Raw genomic sequence first — 9,327 nt, 5'->3', positions numbered from 1 at the left:
TGAAACTCAGAACCATAAAGGTCCTTGAAGAAAACATTAGGAGACTATCTTTATTAACTTGGTATAGGCAAAACTGTTGCAGTTAGAATACAGAAGGTATTAATCATAAAGACAAAATAGGTAAATTAGAGCTCATTACAATTAAAAATATCTGCTCCTCAAAAGACACCATTAAAATGAATATTCAAGCCACAAACTGGGAAAATATAATTGTAGCAAAATAATGTGAATATAAAAAATTCAGAATAGTCTATGGCCATGCTATCCTGAACGTGTCCGATCTCATCTGATCTCGGAAGCTAAGCAGGGTGGACCTGGTTTAGTACTTGGATGGGAAACCACCTGGGAAGATCAGGTGATGTAGGCGTTAAAAAAAAAAAAAAAGAATATCTAACAAGATCCTACAAATCAATAATAAAAAGATAAGCAATCAAAAAAAAAAAAATAAGGGAGAACTTAGTGACTTTACAAAAGGATATGTGAATGGTCACAAAGCTTGTGAAAAGGGTGTTTAACATCATTAGTCATCAGGGAAATGTAAATTAAACAACAGTGAGATATCATTTATAGTCATGAGAATGTCTAAAAAATAAAAATAAAAACCAGAAAGTGACATCACTAAATGTTAGTCATTAAAACTGAGTCTCTTTGTTTTTGTCTTTGGTTTCATTAGAAAATAAATTGCTTATCTGTATACTTACCCGGATTTTTTAGCAGTCCCTCTTTTCCATCAATTTCAGAGTTTCTTGTCACTAATATACAAGCCAAGTTAAGATCACTGGAAGGTATTAATTTTGTAGTAAGTTTTAACCGTTTTGATTATACACACACATAAAAGGAAATGATCCCGGCATTTAAATTCTATCATTTTATCTGAAGGTTCAAATACATATACTTTGTCAAATAGGAGAATGAGTTTTAAAACATCATGCAATAATAATTTCAATAGAAGTTATTTAAAATTATCTTGTTTATATGACTTATTTATCTACAGAAGAAAAAATATCTGTGAACTTTAACTGATAGCCTGCCCACAACATACAAGGAAGAAGATAAATAAAACGGGAAAAGAGCAGAAAAATAGTACATAATAAGGAAAAATTGAAAATCATTCGGAACATAGTGTTCTTATGAATAACATAAAGAAGGAATGAAAAAGTTAAGGAAAAATGGAAGACTGATTTTTAAATTCAGAATAATTACATTTCTCCTAATGGGCTGCATTTTTGTCCTTTGGGGCAAGGGTTCCTTTGAGTCTTTATTCCTAAATTTATATAGACAGTGAATTGCATCAGGGATCTGGGAGGTTCCTCTAGTCTTCCTACTTGTGACAAATAAATCTGTGATGAGAAATATGAAGTATTTATTAACACAGCTATTCAGAGTTATTGATGAAAAGGGAAGATCCATCACGTAATTCCCAGGGTGTAGAAGGAGACTCTACCTTATTGATTCAGTAGTTAATAGAATCAGTCATTTATATGACCTTTAAGAAATGATTTGAATTTGAATGATGACTTTTATTTGGCCACTTTGAGTTTTTTGGAAGTGGGCAAATAAAACATTTTGCTAAAATAAATATTTTCTTCATTTATTTTGAAAACTAGAGTGCAACTCAGGTGGTAGGAATGAGTTGAATAGTAGTTAAAACAGTCACAGAAATCTTTTTTTCAAAGAAAGCTGGGTAAACAATTATTGTACTTTCTCTTGGTCATAACTTTCACTGTTCCTTCCATGCCTCCTTTACGTTTCACTGCAATACATAAACATAAAAACTCAAAAGCATCCCAAGTGCTACAAATACAGTATCACAGTGTCCCCTTACATAAGTAATCTGATTGTTTAGTTTCTCATATTTGAAAGAACATGGTGATTTTGGGTAGATCTCTCTTATTGGTCTCTTATTGGTCTTATAAATAAGCATCTAAATTTGAGTTCTGAGAACTCCTCTCCTACCTTGAGAATTTGTCCAAGTGCTGTTGAACAAAGGTTAATAGCATGTACTTTGTTGCAAGACAGACCTGTGTCTTCCTCTTATAACTTGTGCAAATCACTTAGCTGCCTAGCTCTTCAGTTCCCCCATGTATAAAATGGGCACACAGTAGTCATTGTGGTTGGATCCCAAAAATCATTCCACTTTTGATGATTCATCTAAGATATTTGTTGCCCTCCAGGCATCTTACCATTAATTGTTTCATGGATGGAGAGGCCTGAACTACTTGGGGTCAATAAGATATGGAAAAGTGGCTAGTTCTGTTCAATGTGGAGAAGGCATTATGCTTTGTTGCTGGTGGCTGGTAGCTCATGACCGTGAGGCTTATGAGCTTAGGATGAAGCCAACATGTCAAGGGAGGATGGAAAGACTGAAAGTTCCTCGATGATGCTCTTGAGGAATCTGATACACCTGAAGCCTACTCTATCTCTAGATTCTGGTTATTACATAGTCAGTTTGAGTTAGTTTTTTTTTTTTCACTTACAGTCAAAAGATCAATAAAAAAGGAAAAAGATTATAGACCTACCTCACAGAGCTTTTGTAAGGGTTAAAGGAAATAACACATGTAAAGCACTTAGCCATATATATAGTGCCTAAATTCATAGCAAATTCTCAAATATAGCTGTTGTTTTTTGTTGTCCCAGCAAAAAAAAAAAAAAAAAAAAACTGGGGAAAAAAGCCCACTCCACTTTGATTTTGGGAAGGGATCTAAGGAGAGGAATAGTATTTGAGCCAGCTCTAATCTTTTGGCATTTCTCTTCTCAGTTGCAATGGGAATCTCTGATATACCCTCTGAACTCACATTTTAAATCTTAACTTTTTCCTTCTGTTCTGGTATCCCTCGATTTCCACTAGGTTTTCCTTTCCCTAGAGTTTTTATTCTGTCAAATGCCCTGAGATGAACATGGAATGGAGTTAATGATGAAGAACTCAGTTATCAGTTTTTCTTTTCTGCTTCATGTTTTCAAAGAATTACAAGATGATATTCTCATCCAAGAGATGCAGACAAGACTGTTGCTCATGGCTTCTCTGCTTCCTTGTGCCAGGAATTACTGAAAGCTTTTGAGTTTCAAGACTAAGAAAAGTCATGTTGCTAGGTATTTGGAAAACAACAGCAGGCAGGCTTTTTTAAAAAAGACACTAAGAAGACTGAAAAAATCAAGGTGAATTATCTGAGAGTAGAAAGGCTGGAAACTAGGTGGTCAGAAGAAAGGAGTGATCTGACTACAAAGAGATGAATTGCATTTTGAGGTCTGAGTTGGGGGAACAAGTGACTGGTCCCAGGAGTTGTGTGGATCTGCTGCTGTATGACTGGTGGGGATTCATGCCCTCAGTCAGATCTCTCTGACCAAAAAATTATCATGCCTGTGGAAACTGGGACCAAGTCCTTGATGGCTGAGCCTGCTATGACACCAACAGAGCCATTTGCGTTAATGAGAATCTGGTGAGCCTAAACAATGAACAACTCAACAGTAATCAATAAAAACTGCCATCAGAGGCCTCCCCACCATTTTTTCTGAACAACAAAAGCACTGGAAGTCCTGGAATAAAATATTAAATTTTCACGAACCTTGACCATTTGGAGCTTGGAGATAGATATGATTTTTTTAGAAACATAAAGAAATGTGATATTTATGTACCTAAAAAAGCATAGGAAAATTCCTACCTGTTTCAGATATCTAAAGTGGAGGGTTTGCCTGGTTGTCTAAAATCATCTGTTGGTTTCTGCTCTGATTCCACCAGGCCAGGCCTTTTCCTTTGTGGACAACTCTGAATACTGTTGTTAAGATTTTCTTTTCTTTTTTTTTTTTTTGTAATTGACTTAAATTTTATAAGTAATCCCCTGAATATTAAAATAGTCAAAAGGAAAATTTTAGTATTTCTTTCCTTTTTTCTGTTTTCACTTTTCTTTCAATTTATAAACTCAAGATTAGGGTCAGATATTAGAAAAACAAATCAATTTCCTGTACATATTAAGTAGTGATACAGTTACTACACCATTAGTGAGAAATTCCATCCAGAGCATCTCCTTTACCTGACAAAGTATTTAAAAAGGAAACACTTAGTGAAAGCTTTAAGAACAAAATGCATTTCAACTAAGGCAATGTGGTGTGCAGTTCATCAAAATATGGAGATTAAAGCACACATCAACTTTTCTCTATTACAAAACTGTCCTACTTGTCATTTTAAGAAACCAGCCTATCAAGCATATGCTTTGATCATTTATAATAAATTCTTTCTAACTGGTTGTCAATGTGAAAATTAAAATGCCTAGTTGAGAAAGCATAACAGCAATTTTGGTAAAGAAAGATTAATCATTTGTTTCAAACAATAAAGGCATATTCACTAGTATAAATCAATCTAATATCATAAGGAACTTCTTTATCCTTTAAAAATCACATGCCACATCTAATATTTAAATTAAGGCAAACTAACTGTATTTAATATTTATGATGTGCCTTCATCTATAGATCTGGACACTGACTACAATACATTAATATAATACATTTTGTAAGGATAGTAAATGACAAGTAAGAGATCTATTTGTGAAGAGCTAAGTAATTCACAATAAATTAATTATACTGTTAAAGCCTGATGACATCTTTATCTTCTAACAAGTTAAAGAAATGAAGAAAACAAGATCAACATCACGCAGTTAGGCATTATATTAAGTATATTCTTTTATTAACAGTAAACCTTAAACAGTTTCAAAGAAAGAATTGACTTTCTCCACTCTAGTTAAAGCATAGAATACAGCTTTTAATTTAAAGAAGTGATCCTATGAAGGAAGGAAAAAAATCAACAATATAGCCATAAATATTTACTTGTGATAATTAAAAAGTGAAACACATGTTATCTAGTTAATATAATCATCTACATCAAAGATATTTGACTTTTTCTTTATTTCCATTGTTTAAGAAGCAATAAGAGCATTTGATATGCTTATTTTATTTTTATTAAAAAAAGTGACAAAATGCATATTACCTATCACAACTTTTTTTATTTCACAATTTTAGCCAGTCTAAATGATTTATATCACAGTCCTAACTTAGCATACATGATTTATGAATGATAGAGCAAACTGAAATTCCTGATGTAAGAATATGAACATAAAGCACAGAAGTGGTCATTACAGAGAAATAAGGTAGCTATCAGTTTAAACAAGAACATACAAAGACAAGGTCAAATTATTGTGGAACATAACCAAATCCATCACTTTTCTTCTCATTGACTAGATAGAACTTTAGGTACAAGTATCATTATCTGAGATACGGAGTTACTCTTTCAGAATGGTAGAGAATTAAGCACTTGATAGTCAAGCATAGGCTGTCTATAAAAGCATAATTTATATCTGAACCCTTTGAATTTCATCACTCGATATTTCTTTAAGGTTTCTAGCCACATAAAATGTGCGGTCAACTTGCAGCAATTTGGAAATGGCATCGAAGAATGTTGACGTGAATGCATAAGTCACTTAATACTTGTGGAACATTTACTTCAGTGACCAAGTTGTATATAAAACGTTAAGTCTGAAGTAAACCAAGGGACATGGGAAACTTCAGGGAGGTGAAGTGAAGGCAACTATTTTTAAAGCAGATTTCTCCTCTAAAAACAACAATAGACTTCATGATCTCAATGTTGTCTTCCATGTCCGAATTTCTAAATCACTAATATATAGGTTAGCACACTTTGTGAAAACACAGAATGAAAATCAAACCATTTGATATGTTCTTAATTTATGGAAAGTATAAATTGGTATTTTGGTTTTTCCCTCCCTAGAAATATACTACAAATACGATACATGCATTCAATACGCTTAGCTATTAAGAAATGTAATTATTTGCCATATTTTTTTCTCTAGAAATTTATTTTCTTTTTCCAGCTAATAGTGCAGAATTGATATGTGAGAGGCTCTGGCTCTAGGGTTATCTCTGTTGCATAATTTGGGTGAAATGGATATTATATAGACGGACAGGTGGATGTGTGCCCATCTGACTTACTCCCAAGAGGGCAGCTTGGGAGCCCTTTCATTGGAAACATTTCATTTTCTTGATTTATTCAGTAGTCAGTCTTGGCTTATATGGATTCTCTGCTAAGGTGGAGCTGTGTCTCTTGGGTTTACTCTGTAAGAGTTACAGTATTTCAGACTGCTCTTTGCTGTGAACAAGATTGCAGAGGCAGTCTCCAAGGGCTCTGAAGACCTGCAAGGATTTGATTGGGGTTTCAAGTTAAACTCAGATGCTAACATACAGATCAGAGGGCTTTTTGCTGTATAATGAACATTATGATGATTCCTTCCAGACAGATTATTGTATATAAAAGTGGGTCCACAAGCTCACAGTCAAAGGGAAATCAGAGCAGGCTCCATAATAATCACTAGCATTCCCTAAATTCCAGTTACATATGTCCCCCCGCCCCACATACTTTATGTGCATTCTTATGCTGGGAATAATCCTAAAAGCTAAGAGGTTCAGAGTGCCAGTGTGTCTAACGTCACACGACTCATGATTCAAGTCCAGAGCTTGCAGACTGAAAAGACCAGATTTTCTCATTACACCACACTCTCTCTCAGGACATCATGAAAAGGGAATTGTAAAGTCATCTAAGAAATCGTTTAACCCAAATCCTCCCTTCACTTTGGAGTAATGGAAAATGAAAGCTTTGCCCAGAGTCTGGGAGGAATATCGGAACCCGTAAATACTAAACCTCAGTTTAGTATCCTTTTACCTAGCATGAGATTAATGCAAAATTTTAGAATAAATTGAATTTTTCTTGCACAATAATTATTTTCTGAGATGCTATATCCTCTATAGCTGCCTTAACACATAGCAGTTTCATTCCAAGATTAATAGGAAACACAACAAAATTCAATTAAAATTATTATCACTTTCTGCATGTGCTGTTAAAAAGCCACCCTATGTCGTGCATGCATCATTGATGATTTTGCCCTTGGAATAACGTGAAGAACATTTAAATTGCCAAATGACAAGCTAGAAAGGGTCTCAGAGAAGCCTAATGCAAAAGCCTTCCTCTGTAGATGATGAAGAGAAGCCCAGGGAAGTTAACCTCACAGCTCAAGGCAGGATGGTGAGTTAGCCTTTAGGTTTGCCCTTTGATCTTCTGATTTACCCTAGGCCCTTTGTCACATCACTTTTCTTATCTTTAAATTTACTTGTTTTTATCTCTGCATAGCTAACTCTGAAAAAAAACACTCTGAAGGATGGTAGGGATATACAAAAAAAAAAAAAAAGATAAAGTACAGAGAAATACAGAAATGGTTACTGTACCAGCGGTCAATCTCAGTGCAGTGTCATTTCTAACTCATTTTCCTTAGTGGAGAATTTGGCAGAAAAAAACCTCCTATTAGAGGTGTGCATTGATCTAGCTTCTGGCTTTTTGATTTTTCTTTTCAGTATCCAAGAAACAGCTACCAGTATTAATAAATGGATCTCATGCTTTTATTTCTTTATTTCCACCAGCTGTGGCCAAGACATTTTCCTTTCACATTTTTTTAAAGTTCTCTAGTGTTATAAAGCAATCTAAAAACATTATCTTCAGAAAGATACTAAAACCTAAATCTTTCACCAAACCTCCATGGTTCTACTACTTTTTACTGTCCAAACACTGTCGATCCTTCCATCTACAGATGTCACACACACTACATCTTATAACAGCCTGTCTTTTGGAAGACATGTCATTTTTTTATTGGTACAATCTTGACTTCCTCCTTATCTAAGTGAAGTGGAATTATAACTTCTTTGTCGTGCCTGGAGGAGAAGGTCTCCATAAACTTTACTGATACGTGATATTTATTGCTGTGAATAATGAGCTGCATACCCCATTCATTAATGATTAAGTCCTCTCTGCATCAACAGCATTTATTTTCTTTATAAGTGGGCATCTTAAAAAGCAAAACTGACCCCCAAATTCTTGGTTTAATGTATTTTTAAATTGAAAAAAATCCACAGCTCCGAAAATGGGCACTCACCCTCAGCACCAATCACGCCGTCATCCCCAAAGGCCTTCTAAACCCTTGTCTGACCTGAATACTGCAGACTGGCACTTGCCTCCACATTCCCCTTCCTCCCACCTGTCATTTTCTCCAGACTCTTATTATCTGCAATATGAAATGCTGTGTGCTGATAGATATTAGCAGAACCTGGTTAAAATTCATTTCACATAGCTTGTTCTTCAAAGGAACAAAGATTTTTTTATTATTTTTTTTAATCCTAAGAACAGAAAACCAAGTTATCTTTGTGGTGTTAAGCATGAAACTGGGTCTTTGTTTGAAAGTAACATCTGATGTTTCCTCTCTTTTCAACTCAAACAACTGGGCACTTCTGTATTACGCGTCCCCGGTACCCCTGCTTTGGGATTTTTGTCATGTCAGGAGCTGCTGACAGCTGACAAACTGCTGTGTGAAGGGCGATGCTTACTCTCACAAAATTCCTCAGGCTGCAAAGGAAAGAAAAGGCCTCTGTATAAAACAGGGCGAGTATATTTGCCTAGATTCTCTGCTCCTTTCATGCATCAGGAATTTATTTCAGGGTAAGGTGGCTCTCTCCATACCCAAGCAGAGCATTACCTGGTATTCACCCCAGACCCCTCCCGATCTGCTCATCTGCAGCCGCATTTGTGCTTCAAATCACTAACCGTTTGCATTGCCAAAGCCCCGACAAATTTCCAGTCAATTCTACATCACAAGAGTTCAGACTATAGATAATAATTGAAAATGTAATATCTGGTTAAGGCATAAAAGCTTCAACAAATGTAGCAGCCAAAACATAAAAGCAATCAAACTAGTTTTTACTGATTGATTGACATGCATGGGTTTAGATTAAGCAACCGAAATGAAGATGATAAAATTAATCATTGCTTAGGCTCGGCACAGAGTTTTACTTCCTGTCTTTTGTTAGCGCCCTGCATTAATGCGGGTCAATAGTTACAACACCTGTAATGTCTAGCACATGAGAGAGAAGTGTTGACTTGCTTATCACCATCTGTCATTTAAAAAGCGATATTATTTGAACTCCTATGCTGTCAACCTCATAAAAGACAATTTTTGTCCTTAAATTCTACATAGACTATGGAGGAAAACATTCCTGTAACATTTTCGATTGAGTCATTGTTTTTCCTCTTCCTATAGGAAAAAGCTGGCATGCTGCCCAGGAATATTGGCACAGTGAACATAATGTTCAGGCTACCCTACAAAGAGCCAGGACTGGATGTTCCTGAAGACAGCACAATTGAGTGTTGGTCACTTTCTTTACATTTGATTTTATGCAATGCTGCCTTCGAAATCCTTGAAGCCCAGTAAACAAGCAAAATAAATA

At 35.2% G+C, this 9,327-nt stretch overlaps 1 pseudogene; it reads left to right on the top strand.

Moving 5' to 3' along the window:
* The first annotated feature begins 248 nt into the window (after window positions 1-248).
* On the top strand, window positions 249-367 carry LOC111738549 (annotated as a pseudogene).
* Window positions 368-9,327: the final 8,960 nt, after the last annotated feature.

This window comes from Pteropus vampyrus, unplaced genomic scaffold (genome assembly GCF_000151845.1).
Source record: "Pteropus vampyrus isolate Shadow unplaced genomic scaffold, Pvam_2.0 Scaffold39, whole genome shotgun sequence".
Lineage (NCBI taxonomy): Eukaryota > Metazoa > Chordata > Mammalia > Chiroptera > Pteropodidae > Pteropus > Pteropus vampyrus.
This window is presented reverse-complemented; position numbering and strand designations above follow the sequence as displayed.